General features: G+C 41.2%; 1 protein-coding gene and 1 pseudogene across 1 annotated transcript in view; both read right to left on the reverse strand.

Annotated features, from left to right (window-relative positions):
* Positions 1-19,501, reverse strand: part of GABBR2 (gamma-aminobutyric acid type B receptor subunit 2) — a 989,086-nt gene that overhangs the window by 422,622 nt on the left and 546,963 nt on the right. The gene's annotated exons all lie outside the window — the stretch shown is intronic.
* LOC149868738 (U2 spliceosomal RNA) lies at positions 12,239-12,323 on the reverse strand (annotated as a pseudogene).

A 19,501-nucleotide genomic window follows, 5' to 3' on the forward strand; every position in this document is an offset into this window, starting at 1 on the left:
ATTTATGTTCTTCATTTTGCAGCAGTGATCTCACAATGTTAAATTTCAGATAGAATGAGGGTACCAGACTTTCAAAGGGATTCTGTTAACTTTATTTCTGCCGTTCATTAAAGGAATTCATAATTGCAAAACTTCTAATGCAAATAATTGTTTCTCAAATTAGATCACATTTTATCTCCATTTTCTCAACTGGCCAAGAGAATCACTTAATTTGTAGAAAGACTATCTTTAAGAAATACCAATAATAGGAACTCATATGTTTAATATTTTTGTAAAGCTATTTTGTGTGCAATATTAAAACTGACCAATCAAAAATATGTAATTAAGTGGACAAGAAAGAAATCATTGCAATAATAAAAACCTTATTATCATATAAACGATTTAATTTTCTTAGACTGAGAATAACCATATAAAGAACATACTTTTTAGATCACAGAATGTTTTTCTGAAACCAGTGCACTAAGGGCCAGGTGTCCCTTCTTTTGAGTGTCTAAGTAGACTTAGGTACCTATATGTGATTCTATTCCATCCTGTTCTAGTCCCTGAAAATCTATATTTCATCTACTTTTGTAAAACATCACAACCTTACCCTTAAGGGTGAGCCATGAAAAAGTAACAAGTAGGAGGAGGACCCACCCACTTTTTCCATTAACAGCTTTTCAAGGACTCAGGTTTTCAGTTCAGTTCTGTGTAATGGGTGGTGATCTTGTTTTTGTGCACATTACACTCCTGAGTTTCAGATAATAGTGCTCTCCATGATGCCTACATGATGCATCATGTAGAGCGCTATTATGTGAAACTCAGGAGTATTTTACATCAGTGGTTCCCAAATTCTGACAGATTACGTACCACCAATTAAAAAAGATACAACCTTAAATACCACCAGCAAAGTTTTGTCATATAAAGTAGTTATAATAAATCTATTAATGTGCACCACTGACAGGTTGTCTGCATACCACTGGTGATAAGCATACTACAGATTGGGAACCAGTGCTCTATGTGATGCCTGCTCTGTAGTCTGAGCACTGTACTGAGAAACTAGAAAGACATGTGGACCTAAAACTCAGAGTAGTGGGGGGAGGAACTCAGTTCTCTACCTGGGGGCGGGGGAAGGGGAGGACATTTGGAAAAATGTTTTAATCACTCTACTATTGGGTCTAAATCATGGGTGAACCCTCCTCTGCTGTCTGACATGGCTACTTACATTTTTGTGACTTAATTGCAGATAGGCATTTAGAATAGGAGCATGTATATGGGTGTGTATGTGCCTGAGCAGTACATAGTCTAATGCATATGTTCAGTCTATACATGCACACTTACATTTCCATATTGCAGGGGAAGTAGTATTGCTACATCCCAGTAAGTGCCAAAAATGCTACTAACACAGATAGAAAGCTGCCATTTACATGCACACAAGGAAATAGTATTCCAATCCTATTCTGGTCAGCTCCTTCTTCTGTGAGTAAGCTCAGTGAAATCACTGGGATAAATAACTTAGTGCTGAGGGAGCAGTGTGGAGCAAGAATGCTTTTTATCACTTGCTTTTGGCAATTAGAAGGATGAGATGCTTTCCTTTGGATATGAATATCACTATAGTTTACTTCTGCCTTTGTCTCTTCATGGGTGCATCCAGATGAGCCCACATGTGTCTCTTGCAGCATCTTAAATCCCTCTGAGATGCTGCAAGAGGCACGTGCAGGAACAAAAAAACATTCCCCATGCTGCAAATATTCAGCAAGGGAGCAAAATTAGACCCCGGACATGTTTTATTTAGTTTCCCCAACTCAATTTCTTTTCCCTTCTTGGCAGTGGTAAACGGGAGGGAGCTCCCCACTTACCACTGCAGCCATGCGTCCAACTGCTGCCAATGCTGCTGTGCCCTGCCAGCCACCAGGGGCATGTGGTATTCATGCAGGGGACCCACCCCTCCTAAGCAGCCCCCACACCCGCAGTCCCCCCACACCTACCCACACAGTGACTCACATCCCCCCACATCGCTCCACACTCACCCACATCCCCCCACCCCCCTTCCCACCCCGTCCTGCAACTCCACATCCCCTCATCACACACCCACAATGTGATAAGGAAACCAAAAGCAAACATGAAAAGGTATAGATATTTTGGATTTATTTTATTATGATGCTAGAGACACTGGTAGGCTTCCAAATGTATTTAAAATTGTAAATATAGCAAGAAAACATTGCCCATCTGATCAATCCCCCCTTTTCTCTCTCTTTTGTCCTAATTGTGTAAGAATGTGGATTTTGGTGTATTTAAAAAAGTGAATTTGGGATGCTGCTTCAGCAGTCCAACTGACAGAAGGGGCTAGTGTCCCCAGATACCAATTGGCTGGGCCCCAGAAGCTCCTGAGGGCAAGCAATCCTGATCTGCTTGCCAGGGCAGCTTTTTATCCTGCTGGGGACAGCTCAGGTGCTGCCCTCAGGCTCTAGGTCCCCCTGGCTACTGATCCAGGAGGAGCCTAGTCTATTGGTGGAAGAGGCTGAAACATACACCCCAAAGACTGGGAGGACCAAGACCACTGCCACAAAGAGGGAGCCAAAGGTGGTGGTTATGATTCCTTTTTGTAGGGGATGGAGGCATCTATCTGCCAGGTGGATCTGGTGTCCCATGAAGCATGCTGCGTACCAGGAGCCCAAATCTGAGACATTACAGAAGTGTTGTTCAGACTCATCTACCCCATGCTGCTCATCCATGTGGGCGCTAATGATACTGCTGGGGTGACTCTGAACAGATCAAAGGTGAAGGGGACAGAGGCTCAGGTTGTATCCTCATCAATCCTTCTAGTCAAAGGTAAGGGTCTAGGCAGGGCAGATGCATTCTGGATTCAACATATGGCTATACAGATGATGTTACCATCAGAGCTTTGGCTTCTTTGACCATGGGGTGATGTTCAAAGAAAAAAGATTGCTGCACAGAGATGAAGGCCACCTGATGAAGTGGGGGAAAGTGCCTTCACCTACAGGCTCTCTAGTCTAGTGAGGAAGTTTTTAAACTAGGTTCAGCATTGTATGGAGATAAAAGTTCAAACATAAGTAAAGAGCAAGGTGACCCAGATAAAAAGCAAGTAAGAGGAGGAAATATGAGGAAACTTAATATCGTTCTCAAAGGGAAATTAGCGGGGCATTCTGTAAAGTAGGGCAGAAAATGTAATAAAATGATGGCATCAGAGGGTGTGGATACACATATGACTAAACCGTTCCACAATGTCACTGATTGGCAACGAGTTCATAATTATCATGGGTCAGAGGTGTCCACACATACAGTGCCCTAGTATTCCAGGTAGAATGGTCACTTTTTAGACACTGAAGTGCTGTGGCTCCATCAATGGGCTTCTACTGGAGTGCTTCCACCAAACCTTTTGTTGGAGTCCCAGGAGGTGGATGACCTGTGGCCAGAGGCATTTTCACGTTTCTGTTTTCCCTTCTCTTCTAAGCAAAAGTTCAGTATAGTTCAGTAGCCTGCACGTGACTGAATTCTGCAGTGTGCTTGCCTGACTTGAGGTGCCTGGGATGGAGGCAGTGTTTGGAACAGTGTTTTTGGATTTCTAGGAGTTGTGGAGGGGCTATGGCCAAGCAGGGAGTGATGGCACAGCAGGTGGTTAGGAAGAACACATATTGAAAGGGAGCTCATTGATTAAAAAAAAAAAAAAAAAAGTGCCATCAAAAGTGGGGGGGGGGGAGGGGGGGGAGGGGAAAGTAGAGTTCTGGCCATGCACCAGAGTGGCTAAGTATGGCATTAGGGATGAGAAGCAATGCAGTGTGCAATGCTTGGAGGGCTGACACATACCCGTATCATGGAATGCTTTGTGACAACATGTAACATGAACCTGGTTCACAGTGAATCAGTTCAAAAGAATACTTGATTTTCCAGGTACACTTTTGAAATATTCTAGGTAGTTTAAAACTGTTTTAAGGGCCTTGTACATCTGTCTTTTTCACATTTAAATTGCATTTAAATCAGTCTAAGTGTTACATGTGTTCATAACTTAAGATGTTTATATACTAATACAAGAAACATGGAAAATGAGCAGGAAAACCTGGAAGTCCTAGTACAATAACAGAATTATGATAAATGGAGTAACTAAGATTTGGTAAGACACTGCATGACTAGAATACAGCCTTGTTCAGAAAGGGCAGGCAGGGGACAAAAGGAGGAGCTGTTGCTTAATATAAAACAGACACTCATGTGCTGAGATCCAGTACAAATTGGGAGGTAGCCCTGCCAAAAATCTCTTGCTCAAGGTATAAGGGGAGAAAATAAGGGTGATAGCATAGTGGGCAACTGCTATAGATCACCACACGAGGAGGAGAAAGTGGACAAGACTTTTTTCAAACAATTAACAAAAGTATCCAGATCACAGAACCTTGTTCTAATGGGGCACGGTCAGTCCAGCAAGTGGGCAGGCAGTCCAGCAAGTTTTTGGAGTGTGTTGGGGATAATTTCTTGTTATAGGTGGTGTAGATGTCAACTCTTCCCAATTTTCTGTAGTGAGCAATTGTCTGAAAATGTGAAGGTGGAAGGCACCTTGACTGATAATGACCATGCAATGATACAGTTCAAGGTCCTAAGGAAAGGAAGGAAGGAGAGCATCAGAAAAAACAAAAACAAAACCATACTTCAGAAAAGCAAATTTTAACAGACTTTAATTGGTGGGTAGGATGCCCTGGGAGGTAAGTCTTAGTGGAAAAGGAGTCCAAAAGACCTGGTTATGCCCTAAAAAAGCCATTTTAAGGGCACAGAAGCAGACTGCCCCAGTGGAAAAGAAGGATAGGAAGTGCAGCAAGGGACTGGGCTAGCTAAACAGTGATTTGTTCAAAAAACTGAGACTCAAAAAGGAATCTTACAAAAAATGGAAACTTGCCCATTTTAGTAGTGATGAGTATAAGAGTACTGCACACAAATCAAAGGAGAAAGTCAGGAAGACCAAGGCATGAACTGTGATATGGATAACAAGGGAGATAAAAGGCAAAAGAAGAAAAAGAAAAAGAGTTCAACAGGTATGTCAGAAGAAAGAGGAAGACCAAGGAAAGCGTAGGACCCTTACTGAATGTAGAAGCTCATCTAATGATGGAAGATGTAGAAAATGTTAAAGCATTTAATTCTCTTTTTACTTCAGTGTTCATGAATAAGATGACATGTAAAGTTGGCAGCAAGGATAGGGGAGGAGTTAATAAACTTAGCGTAAGGAAAGAACAGTCGGAAGATCAGTTAGACAAGCTGGATGTTCCAGCCTTAGAAGAGCCAGACGAGATTCATCCTAGAGTACTCAAGGAACTGGCTGAGGTAAGCACAGAGCCATTGGCTACTCTTTGAGAACTCCTAGATGTCAGTAGAGTCCCTTGAATGACAGGAAAATGGCAAATATGTCACCCATCTTTAAGAAAGAGAGTAAGAAGGAACTGGGAAATAACAGATTGGCCATTCTGACCTCGATACCTAGAAAGATTATGGAGCACGTTGTGAAATAATCAATTTCTAAGCACCTACGAGACAACAAAGTGATTGGGAACAGCCAATATGGATTCATCAATGGCAAGTTATGCCTGACCAACCTGATCCCCTTCTATGAGAGGTCATCAGCCTTGTGAATAAGGCAAGAGCAGTGGATACACCTTAACTTTAGCAAGGCTTTAAGTTTAAACACTGTCTCCCACGACATCCTCATTATTAAGCTAAGGAGATACAAGCTAGATGAAAGTACTATAAGGTAAGTATATAACTGGTTGCAGCACTAGGCTAAATGAGTCATCAACAATGGCGCAATGTCTAACTGGGACTCAGTATCAAATGGATCTCCTCAGGGGTATGTCCTGGGTCTATCTTCATTAATGATGTGAAAGATGGGAATGAGTGCACAGTTGACATATTTTAAGATGACGCCAAGCTGAAGGATCCAAAGACAGGTTTTAGAATTCCAAATTACCTTGATAAACTGAAAAATATGAGCCAAAGTTAATCAAATGAAATTCAATGAGGGCAAATGGAAAGTTCTACATTTAGAATAAAACAACTTCATGCAAAAATATAGACTGTAGTTCACTAGGCTGTAGTCCTGTAGAAAGGGAGATTGTAGTAGACTGTAAACTGAAAATGAGCCAACGGTCTGTTCTTGTTGCAAAAAATGGCCAGTATGGTTAACAGGAGTGTTGCTTTCAAGTTAGTGGAAGTGATTCCTTCACTCTTTTCATCACTGATTAGACCTCACCTGGAGTACTGCATCCAGTTATGGGCAGCACATTTCAAAATGATGTGGACAAGTTGGAAAGACTCTAGAAAAGAGCAATGAAAGTGATTAGAGGTCTGGGAAACATGACTTATAAGGAAAGGCTAAAGAATGTGGGTTATTTAGTCTGAAGAAGAGAAAATTGAAGGGGGATTCTACAACCGTTTTCAAGTACTTGAAGGGTGATTATAAAGAAGATGGTCACAGTCTATTCTTTGTGGCTGCAGGGGACAGGACAACAGCTAATGGTATTAAATTGCAACTAGGGGGTAGATATTCAATTTAGATTGAATATTAGGAAGAACTATCTAACTGTTTGCTACAGCAGGCACCCCCCACACCCCCAGCTACAGAAACCAGACAGCCCAGTAGTGTGTGAGACAGAGAGGTAGAGCAAAATGGACTACCAATTGGCTGCCCCTGGTGCCTATGACAAAAGTTTTGGGACAGGGCTGCCCAGCCATAGAGATGAGGGGAGAGGGAGCATTCTGGTGTCCCCAGCTCCACCTGGTGTGTGGTGAGCTTGCTCCTGTTGAAGAAGATTTATCCAGGCCTCTAACTTGACTACAAATTTATCCAAGCCTCTAACTTGACTTCAGAGTGAAGAAAAAAAAATGCTCTTGCTTCGTATTTTAAAATGTTTTAAGATAAGAAAAACTCTTCTGCTTATTATGATTCCATGCACAGTTCTTTGGGAACAAATGTTTCTCTCTTTCCTAAAAACAAAAAGGTGATAACAATTCTCAAAACAAAACGTGTTGCTGAGCAAGCAACTGTTATGATTTACCCCTGACTTTCTTTTCAAGGATGCTTTGTTTAAATCATGTCTGTTTTCATAATACGAAGTATAAAAAGGTATGTTAACTTATAGAAGGAAGGCGTTCTGTTAGATCTCCTCCCTCCGGTCGTGTGGTATGAGCTCCAATAAACTCAGACTGAGTCTGTGAATTCTAATACCAAACACAACGCGAAGTTCTTCCACACTCTTCAGCTGCAGCTACCACCAGAATGAGAGGAGATCTGAGGCATGTATACCCCTGCAAACAGAGGGCACCAAAAAGAGAAGGAGTTTGCACAGGGAATTCACACCCCCCCAGGGAGCAGGAAGTTCTGTACGTGTGCTTGCGCATGAGTGTGGGTGAGAGTGTTTGCAAGAACAGTGGTGCAGGTGCTTGGTATGCAGGTTCTTGTACTGTCCATCCCCCCCACCCACGCCCCTCTCTCTTTTTTTTATCTTTATAGCATAGGTGTGCTCCAGGGAGCAAAGAAGGCACAAATGGAGTCTGGGTCAGCTGTTGTGACTTCCGTGGGATGCGCCATATTCAAGTTCCTCCCAGAGGGTCAGGAGCATTTTATCTGCACCAAGTATAACTAGAAACATGGGTATATATGCAGCATTGCATCTGTGACCAGAAAGATTACCTGGAGAAGATTTATGAGAGGCTGGTACTGGAGGGGCCAAAGGACAATGAGAAGAAGCAGCAACATGGGAGTGCCTGAAGAAGGAGGGCCCCCAGAATTAAAGAGGAGTGAGTTAAAGTCAGCAACCACTTTCAAGCACTCTGCAGTGAAACTGTTATGGAAGAGGCAGAGGAGAGAACATCTGCAGGCATGAGGCAAAGGAGGCAACAGCCCAGAAAGCAAGAAGTACAAGACCCCAAGGCTAGGGCCTCCAGAACCACTGCACCAAGAAGGAAGAGAAGAGTGGTGGTGGTTGGTGACATCCTTCTGTGGGGGACAGAAGCACCAATTTGTCACCTTTGAAAAGTGCCTGGTGCTGCAGCGCTTGCAGTTGTATAAGCAGTGATATGCATGTCAGTGCTGAGAAAATGGTGGCGGTGTGCTTTTGAATGAAAACACCTTGGAGGTGCTTTCATGGAGGTGTTTGGATTAATTGGTTTGCTCAGAAGTGGTGGATCTCTGGTGCATTGCCAAACAAAAAAGTATATGTATAAATTGAGACCTGGTGGGACAGCTCCTAAGACTGGAATGTGAACATCAATGCTTATGCTCTGTTTCAGAAGGACAGCTTTGGGAGAAAAGGTGGCGGTGATGCCTTTTATGTCAAAAACACATATGCTTGTTCCCTGGTTCAAGAGGAAGAAAATGGCAAATAAGAATGCATGTGGGTGCAGATGAAAGGTGAAAGACATGGCACCAATATAATGGTGGGCATTTATTATAGGTCATCTAATTAGGAAGAGGAGGTGGATGAGGCAGTCTTCAAGCAGGTGACAAATCAATCAAAAAGCTATGGGATGGTACTGATGGGATACTTCAATTTTCTGGATATCTGCTGGAAGAACAATGCAGCCAAACATAACATTTCAAGTTAGTTGCTAACTTGTGTAGAGGACAGCTTTCTCTTCCAGAACATGAAGGATAAAACTAGGGGATCATCTATCTTGGAATTTGTTCTAACAGGGGAGAACTGATGGAGGATGTGAAGGTGATAGAAAACTTGGGAGGAAGTGATCATGATATGCTAGAATTCCAGATCCTGAGACAGGGAAATCACAAGGTCAGCAAAATTAGGATGCTACATTTCAAAAAGGCAGATTTCGTCCAACTCAAGGAACTAACAGGCATGGTATCACAGGAGGGCAGACTGAAGGATAAAGGTGCCCAGGAGGTGCTGGGCACTTCTAAGGGGCACAGTATTGGAAGCACAACAAGAAACTGTTCCAACATGATGGAAGCACAAGAAGAATGGTGATAGATCACGTGGCTGCACAAGGAGCTTCTAAAATGCCTCAAATGCAAAAGAAAAGCATACAAACAATAAAAGAATCAGCAGGTCACCAAGGACATGTACCAGGAAATAGGAAGAACCTACAGGGACAAAATGTTGTCATTATACACTCAAGAGGTCCTAGGTAGAAAGCCACGCCCCTTGCTACAGAGGAAGGCAAAAACCCCCACAGTCTATACCAATACGACCCTGGGGTAAAAGTCCTTCTTGACCCCAAATATGGGCTGTACTCCTGGTGGGCAGTGGGGGCTATGGTGGGCACTACGCCAAATTTTAGGGTGGCTGCAAATTTTAGGGTGGCTGGAGGCAGTTGTGTTGAGTGTCGTAAATAAACCAATCTCCCTTTTATAACATTTTTCCTATGGGGAAATTGGTTCCAACTTACAATGATTTAACTTAGGACACGGTTTTCAGGAACCAACTGTGTCAGAAGTCTGAGGACTGCCTATATTTGCTGTCCCGGGGTCCGAGGTAGCAAAGGACACTTACCTGAAGCCCAGGACAGGAGAGACACAGAGACGGAGGGAGAACCCGCGTGGCTCATTAGCCGCCTCTACATACAGCTGCGGCCAGCAGCTGACGGCGGCATCAGATGCCAGCCGGTGGATTTAAAAATGGCAGCCGCCGCTCCGGAGGTGGCAGATAGCACGGAGATCAGATGGCTGTCAGGGCCAGCCATGGTGCGGGCCCTGCTGGATGAACAGAGAAGAGCCAGCGTGCTGGAGGGAGCGGTGACTCGGAAAGGAAGCCCGATGACTGGGACAACGCACAAGTCCAGAAGGGAAGTAGTCAACGACCAGGAGGGCAGAGCTCCCAGGAGTGACTCAAGAAGGCCCGTCGGGGACATTTGCATAAGAAGTTTTCTATGATTTTTCATTGTGCTCTGTGTCCTCACTGTTTTTGCAACATATTGTGCTGACAACCAGTATCACCAGCCAATATCATGTATGCTAGGGGACATGCACATAGTCAAGAGCTGTGGGACTATACATTAAACTATCTCATCTGTAGACTGTTAGTTACCTTTTATGCACTTCACTGCCCTTATTACTGAGCAGGCATTATATCTGAACCCCAGACACTGGTAAAGTATTGTACCTTGCCCCATTTCATAAATAAATGCATAGCACCATTGGATAAAGGCACTTTGGCTCAGCTAGAAATAGAAGCCAAGCAAGGAAAGTGTTGTTCACTCAGCTACCTCATCTTTTAGAACAAGAATTGCAAATCTATGTATTTTTTTTATTTCCATTTCTAACTATTGTACCACATCCAGAGCTGAGGACAGCCTGCTATCCAGTATTCTACTGTCAATTAGTCAACAGGTGTTTAACCAATCAGCAAAGTACCAGCCACTAATGACTAACCCGTAAAGAAGAAAACTTTACTTTTATAGCTCCTATGGTAGTGTCATGTGCTAGTATTTTCAAAGTCTAGCATACAAACCCTTCTGATAACTCACACACCAATTCTTTATGGTTATCTACAAAATAATTTTTTCACAATTTTTTTAAACCAAAAGGATTCCTTAATCACACAATGATAAAAAAGATCCTTTAAAACAGTATGATGGCAACTATATTCAAATTCTAAATTAAAATGTGCCAATTCCAAAATATTCAGCTCTGCAAGAAAACTGCTGTTATTACAAAGGGGATAAGAAATAGCAGAAAAGGTCTGAAAGAGTAAGGCAAGGAACTTTCGTCTAGAATGAAATATTAGAGGCAGGGGATTATTTTTGGCCCCGTTTTTCACAACTAATTCACCTGGAGTTGTGCTTCCTCCCACCAAAGTCAATATTATTACTAGTCTTCTAAAAACCATCTTCTATCCATAGTACTCATCTCAATAGTGTCAATTACCTGGATTCACAAATTATCAACTAGTACCGTCAGTTTGGTAAATGTATATTTTCTCTTCAGGAAGACTAAATGCTGAGAGCAATTACACCAGATTTAAACTTATCATACTTGATCTAAATTCAAAAGTGAAATCCTTTCCCTGGCCTTTCTCTCTCTCAATTTACTTTTTAATTTTTTCAAGGATGGAAAATTGGGAAACAGTTTTCCCAACAGCTACGAACGACAAAGTGGTATCTGCTATAGCATGATTTTCCCGTGCAACTCCAATAAGAGAGCTGTATCTCATATATTACTCGGGGCCACCCAGCTGAGAGCTGCATGCTACGGGGATACATTGTCCCTCCCCCTGCACTCTGTTGAACCATGCACCCCTGTGGGCACCTCCACACTGCTGTACTATATGCCCACATTGACCCAGCACCCAGCCTTTCACCCTGCTGCACTACCCCATCCCTGAGGTGGGCACAAAAAATAGAAACAAAAGTGGGGTTGGAGGACCTGGAGACTCCAGCTGAGCTGGAGCCCAGGATCCACAACTTCACTTCTCATCAGCCACATGTTTTATAATGTATTTTCGCTTTAGCCTTAAAAATTAAGTTATAAGTGGTGAGTGAGAGGAAGAACATACCCATCTTTGTGATAATGATCTTTTCAGCACCTTTAATTCCCCTTTTTGGCCACTTCTTATGGACTTCATCAATATTTTGCTTGTAGCCTTGGCTATGGGGCTGTTTGTAGTAGCCTCAGTCCAGTATGGCCATTTCTACATGTGCTCCAGGAGGCACAGGGGGGAAGGGGGATGCTTTAATTAACAAACACTTTTAATTAAAAGCACCCAAGAGTCATGTGTATCAGCATCCCCTGTGCTGAAAAATGGTGGCAGAGCACTCTGAACTAAAGCTCATGGAATGGGCTTTAGTTAAAAGCACTTTGCCACTATTTTTAGGTGTGATGATACTAATATACCTGACACCAGTCTGCTGAAATGCGTTTATTTCCATGCTCCAGCACACTTGATTAATAGAGTCTGCTCCAACGCACTGGATTTCCAGTGCATCGGAGCCAGCTCCCTGCATGTGTATAGGACCCCAATGAAATAATAAAAAAAAAGAACTGAAACTCAGGATCATTCCTTTGAGTCAGAGCTCCCTGGTCCTCATTTCACAAGGTGTGTCTAGTACTTGGGAGAATAGGCATTAAATTTTCCCCGCTACACACACACAGCCACCCCTTGGCTATTTCTGTTTCTGGACATGGAGAGGAGAACAAGGCTACATCCTATGTGCATTATTTTCCTTCTCCCTTCCCCAGCCCTTTGCTTACACAAGGAGTATCAGTCTTGTAGATTTTTTTTTTTTTTTTTTCTTTTCTGCTTTTTTTGCACCGGTCCTGGAAGCACTGCAATACCAGGTCAATGCATGGAGTGGATGGAGCATGCTCCGGTTCCACCACCCAATACCAAAAAGAAAGAGAGTCAGTCTTGTAGATCATTCTTTCCTGCTCCTCTATGTGGGCTGCCAGTCTGCATAAGGCTGTGGGGAAGTGGGGAAGTGCCTTAAATTCATTCCCCTGTCCAGATGCTGAGATCTAAGTTGCTTTTTGGTTTCACACATTTAATGAGGTTACACTAAAACAGCAGTGATACTTAGAGAGAAATAAGTGCTGATGGCAAATTCTGTATGTGTTTACAGTGAAACAAGGTAGACAAAAGCCGCAAATGCATTCTCCAGTGGCACTGGGTAAAAGAGCATGTACCTCTGGAATAACTTCATCTAGTAGAGGGCAGTTACTTTTAGGCATTATGACTTCAGAAATGTATGAACCACTTGATGATAATTCAGAAAACAGTACTGAAGGAATGGATTCTACCATTCACTTCTGTGCCAATCAGTACTTTACCTCTTAAATGGCTCTATTTACATCACTGGAACTACTCACTGCTGAAGTACTGCTCAGTATTTATATACCGGGGGTGAAATCTATAACCATCTGATTATAGTTTGTAGTGAATGATTTACTGGGAAGAATTAAAGTGTATCAATGAGCATGTCTACATGAGATGAGTTAATCTGCATTAGCCTAATTTAATGCACAATATGGGCATGCATCTACGCATGTGAACCCTTAATGTACATTAAAATGGTGCAATTAGGCTAATCATGCCTAAATTTGACACCTGTAAATACAGCAGATAAATTCACAGTAATCAGCAGTAGGGAACTATGATAAAGAAATGTCACAAGGACAAATTTTAAATAGACAAAGGTGAGGACATCAGGTTCATGAGCAGCATGAAGCAGTTACAAGCACAGAGAACAAGCTGAAAAACAATGTAATACCAAGAGCAGGAAAAAAGGATGGTGAAAACAGAATACTGGGCAAAACATATAAGCCTAGACCCTCAAAATTATTTAGGTGTTTAGTTCCCAGTGATTTCAGGCTCTGAGCCATAGAGTCTGAGTTGCTGGTCTGAAGAGGATAAGCTTGAATTTGATCGAGTATAATCAGTGTTTAAGTTGTACTTATACTCTCGGATAAATCACTCTATGTGCCATTGCCTTATTTCGGCTGCCAATTGACTGGGATTAAAGGGAGACATACTTAGAAGTTGTATTTTTGCCTGAAGATGTTTTACCAATGATCAAAATTAAGTGCTATATTTACCACAAGGCCTTTGAGAAAAACTTTGTGAATTTGAAAGCACTTCTGTATAGTGAGTCTTATTATTTCTTTGTGACAAATTTCCTGTTTTGTTTGCACAGAATTTAGGCTCTCTCATAGCTGCAAAACAAGAGGAACATATTTTAAAACAGGAGAAATGCATTCCCTCATTTGTTCACACAAACTACAAGAAGCCTGTGTGACACACTCCTTGTGTATGGAATAGGTTTCTTCTAGTCTCTACAATTGTAGTCTCTACAATTTACATGGAAGATACCACAAACTAAAGTTTTCTGTATTGTCTTAGACAGTTGCACCCCCAAAAAACTGCTGCATTTTGTGGGTGGTTGATGTGATTTCAGCACAGGATTTATGTACTTCAGAAAGCACTTCAGGACACTGAGGGATACAGTCAATGTAAATCTAGGGTCATTATAATAATTTTTGTTTCTATTTGAGATTTCTATTTGTGATTATTAAACATAGCCCCCAAATTATGACATGTTAAATCTGCACAAGTACTGTGCAGTTGGGGCCGTAGCACTTCATGGCATGTCTCTCAGGGAAGTGAAAGACATGTCACAAACTGGATTTTCAGCTGTGACAAGCCCCCTAGGCTGTGCCATGCCTCTGTCAAAAAAGTCAAGTCTTACATGCTTTTCATTTCACTGATCTGCATATTTTAAAAAATGTTACAATCTCCTCACACTTTATAGAAGCAGTTTTTATTCTCGTGCATTCTCTGGTTCTGTAAATGGCATTGCAAAACAGTTTCTATAAGCAGAGACTGTTTAAAGCGAACAGTGCATTAGGGAAGTCTCTGAATTTGGACGCCATCAGCTAACTTCTATTCTGATGATGAGATATCTCTATCTTAGTCTCTGCTTTTTCTAGATGATGAGACCAGGCACACAGAAGGATTCTGCCTTGCCTGGGTAGACACATGGTTCTCCTGTAGTCTCAGTGGGGAATTAGTCTGTTTTTGGATGTGCATTATACCTTGTACTGCAGAATTACAGGGCTTTCATTCCTGTTTACTGTGCAGCATTTAAGTGCCTCCAGAAATAGACCCTATATTACCCAGGAGGCACATAGCTCTCCACTCTATCAATAGGGTTTTTTAACTTGTCCTAAGATGCTTCCTATTGACCAGAATCCCACTTCCCTTTGATTGCATACATGTCTTAGCTGTTTTGTGACCTCAACAGTAAGACATTCGCATGGGTGACTGCAGTTATTGAACAAGCAGCAACAAGACTTCAGACAAAGTTATTCTTCTTCCATCATAAATAGCCTACTTATTAAAACACTTGTCTAGCATATGGTTAAGAGCATATTCCATTCCTCTCCTTGAAGTCAGCCCACAGAGCAGCTAAAAGAGAAAGAATCATGGGGCTAGGAGGATGGAAAATAAGAGGGGGCTTGATTTGGTGGTTCAGGGTGGAGAACAGTTCTCTGGAAAGAAGGAAGCCCTCGGCATTGGCTTCTTCCAAAGGTTGTTTCCAAAGCTATGTATTTTAACCAATGACTATTTAATGCCATGTGCAGTGTGGGCACTGATGTATATCTGGACTAATGCCACAAAATTAAACTATTCTGAACCGTACTTTAGTTACAGAAGGCTGGATCTGGTCTAAGAGAGCTGCAGCAATGTGAGTGTGAGGGGACTTTGGTGTGCAATCCATAGAGGATTTGAAAATAAGCTGGTCATCAGTCCTTTGTATGTCTTCCTATATAAGATGTATGCATAGGGAGAGATGCCATAGGAAAAGTATGATTTCAGGACAGACTTTACAGTAGAGAGAGTGCCAGTGCCCCAAAAGCAGGACGGGTTAGTGCCAAGGCTGGAGAAAGCTAAGGAATGTATCTGTGGGCTTTTTATTTTCTGAAAGGAAAGTCTAAGACCTTAAGGTCTGCTCTGACCAGCCCACCGGACTTTCTTTTCCTCTCTCCAAACACAGGCACATACTCCTTCCTGTTAAGGATTCTAAATCATATCTTCCAAGAGGCTGCATCCAGAATGGAGTACTGTAAGGAGGACTGCCACTGAAAGGCTTTTCAAATAGTAGCCTAGGCATCTCTTCTGGTAAAACAGGAAGGGAGTTTCAAACCTGTAAAGAAATCTGCTCTCTACCCCCAGTGCTGTTCACTCAGTTTTCCCCAATGCCTCTGTAATGTAAAATGCTCAAATAACCATGACTTACTCCTCTCCTGCTAGGGCAGAACCCACCCCACTGGGCCACTGAGTCATTTTGGTTGCTCCCTCATGGTTAGGGTGCTGTACTCATGTGTGAGATCAGGATCCAAATCCCTCCGAGGGAAACTGAGCCTCAAACATGGACTGCCTGTGGGCAGGGCAAGTGCCCTGATCATGGGGCAAAGGGTGGCTGGCACCACACCTATCCACCTGCTGCAGGAGTCATCTAAATGTTGCTAATCATGGTTTTGGGTTAATTGCAGTTTCTGTGGCCTTCTGTAACTTTTTTGTGCCTTCATGGAAAAATGTATTGCCATGGAGTTTAAATGGAATTGGATGCTTCAATGGCCATACTGCATCATTTATAAGTAAGCCACATCAGACAAGCTTAGCTGAGTGGAGTGAAAACAAGGTAGGAGTCATGCTGTTAGAGAGGTGAAACAAAATGTTGTTTCATGACTGAGATATCTAAAAAATGGTGCTTCTTATATGTCTTAGGAGTGAAGTAAAACTTGGCCTTATATATCTTGCTAAATAAGCAACTTTCCCAGTCAAGACAGATTCAGCAAAGCACTTCTGGTCCTATTGACTTCTTTTGAACCTGCACATATTTAATTATAAGCATACACTCAAATACTTTGCTGAATCAGAATCTTAGAAAAAGCACTGTTAAAAACACTCCAAAATGTCTCTGAAAACCTACTAAAACAAACTATACATTTCCACTTTGTCTTAATTTTTTCAAATACTGCATTAAAGGCAGAGAATTAACATTTTGCAGCTATTTAGCATTTGGTTAAGCACCAATTGTCTCTTTATATCACAGAATGTGTTTTTAACTGTTCTAAATAGGAAATGGGTAGGCACTTTGATGTCCATTTTGACTTTTACGTAATTTTTTTTTGTATTTGGTAATATCATCCTGATTAACTGAAAGTCATTGCCACTTACTATCGGTTGGCTAAACTGGTTACCTCAAATACCCTTAATGAATGAAACAGATGTCCTGGGTAAGTACATCTCAATAAAGTAGAGTACATTTCATTCCCATTTCCATAAAAATGCTGCACAGATTTATTGCAATCAGAGATACCATACAACATGTTTAATATCTATTACAGGGTATATGCAAATGGCTTGAGTACATCAATATTGCAGAGTGGTTCAATCTTTATATCCCTCTTATTGTTAACACTTTGTATGTTACGTCACAGAAGTCAAAGGTAAAATATTTGTTAGAATATGAAGCAGATACTTGTTGTTTGAGCCATGTTTATATTGACTGATTATATCACAGCAATACATTATAGCCAGTTATTTAAAGGCAAAGTTGTAAATAGATGCCCAGTGGATTTTTTTTAACGTCTTTAGATGCCATCTGGCCATTTGATATATAGTAGATACATGCCTATGTACTTTTGAAAACCACACTAGGTGCCTTCTTGCATCTTTAGGCAATTGAATATCCCTATAAATCTGGCTTATTCTCCATTAAGACCCTACTAAAAATTAGAAATTAGAAATGCAGAAAATGAATTTTAAAAGCAAAAGAAGTGAGTTTAACAACTTACACAGATGCATTTAATTATATTATCAAGTACTATTTGTTCTGCAATACCAGTCCCTTATTCAGTGACTAGGAGGGAGGGTGAGGGGTCATACAAGAAATGGATTTGGGATACACAGTAAAGTTGGGGGTCAGTAAAAGTGAGGTGTACTATCCCAGGATGCTGAGGGTCTGTCCAAGAGTCTTGTTGCCCTGCACTGCACGGTGAGATTCTGCACTCTGTGAGCATGTCTACATGAGAAGCTACTGTGCGTTGGTTACTGTGCATTTTAGTACTTGTATAATGAAGTACTAAATAAATGTGCAGTAACCACAGTTACTGTGTAGTAGTGCTGGCAAACGCCTTTTTAGTGATGGTACTGCAGTAGCCTATAACACCGCACAGTACTCTATTAGCACTGTTTGTGCTGTGATGAACTACTGCACAGTATGATTTGGCTACTGCACAGGGAGTGTCTCATGTAGATGTGCCCTGTGTGAAGGATCCCATAGAGAGACCTACCTACACCAGATAGTCTTAATTACACGGAAATTCCTTTATGTCCCTGAGCACTTTTTTCCCCCAAAACATATTCATACCAGTATCCAGTACATTTTGGATAGGATTAAAAAGTATCTTGATCTTGACCACCAACTAATACCCAGGCACATTAAAGTCTCACAGAACCAATGAAAACATAATGCAACTATCTCTAAAACAAATTAAAATGTATCAGAAGTTTATGTTTATTTTTTTAACATTTACAGCAAAGGTTGTAACATTATACCTGCTATTATGGCACTTGCATTTTCTTGCCTCTCTCTAAACTGCTTCCAAGTTCTCAGAATCCTACTTGCAACTAGAGCATCTCTCCAAAGAAGAAAACTAGTTTATCACAGAAATGCCTGACAGAAAAGAGGAGCAGCGATGTATAAAAATGTAATCCATGGACTATTAGATCCAACAACCTCAAAGTATCTCCAAAATAAACCGGCTAATACCGGCACTTTAATATTGCAGGTAAATTTACACTCAGCGAAATGTTATATTTCAAGTCACTGAATATTATTGCCAGAACTGTCTCACCACTTCAATGTTGTGGAAAATATATGAATAAGTGAGGCCAAAAGGTCTGAAGATTTGAAGCTTGAGCAGAGAATTAGGATATATATTTAAATGTTTAATTTTTACCAGAAGAAAACACTACCATTTCACAGTGATTTGCCATTAGGAACTGGCTTCCTCAGATTCACATGTGGAATTTGCACTGATCCAAATTCTACATCTAGTTACGCTGGTATCAATGTGATAACTTATACTGAAGATAGAAGACTCCCCTATAATTACTGTAGTTATACTTATTTCTAAAGTACCCACCAGCATGGTCCCTAGAAGCAAGCGTACCTGAAAAAAGAATGTGAACTATCAAACTTAATGTGCACTTGTGAATCAGTGGGAAGAATTAACCCAATGAGTTAAATAATTCTAAATGATGCTTCACAAGCATACTGAAATTATCATAGCCCTGTTTTTGTTCATTTGTATTTATACAGAATCCAAATGAGTGCTTCTAATGATATGACAAAAAAAAGAAAAGAAAAATATCTTACCTCCTTTGTTAACATTACAAATGTAAAATGTTTTGCCAGCAGAGGTGGTCTAAGATTTGAACATATTCAGGTGCTTTCAGTTACCTGCTCTGGCCATTCTCAAAATTCTATATACTACTTGTTAGAAAATTCAACAGATGTTGAGCTTTTATGTTTTAGAGAACTAAAACAGAAATTCATGGAAAAATGGAGTTGTTATTCTTCACATCTCCAAAAAGTGCCTTAGGAATGGTACCATTCTTTTCTTTTTGCCATTTACAATACTATCTTGTATCCCCTTTGGAGACTCCCTTCATACTTTCTTTGGTACATGAATTCTGTGTATTTCAAAACACTGTGATGTCCAATTAAGAACTCCATCACTGTATTCAAGGGGATATATAAAATCTCCATAACTTAAGTTTAGAATGCTCAACATTTGCGGCACTTCAGAAAAATCAGCAGTGGAAGTTGCAGCCTTTTACAGGCAGCAGTAGATCTTACTTTGAACTACCTTACTCCACTACGTTATTTCAATTGCAAATTTATCTGGCATCTGAGGCATTTAATTCTTTACAGTACACTATTATAGGCATTCTCCAAATGTGCTTGAACAAGCTGTTGTGTCTAATCATTCATTACTAACTAC

The sequence above is a fragment of the Crocodylus siamensis genome, chromosome 3 (genome assembly GCF_052110815.1).
Source record: "Crocodylus siamensis isolate JL-2025a chromosome 3, ASM5211081v1, whole genome shotgun sequence".
Lineage (NCBI taxonomy): Eukaryota > Metazoa > Chordata > Crocodylia > Crocodylidae > Crocodylus > Crocodylus siamensis.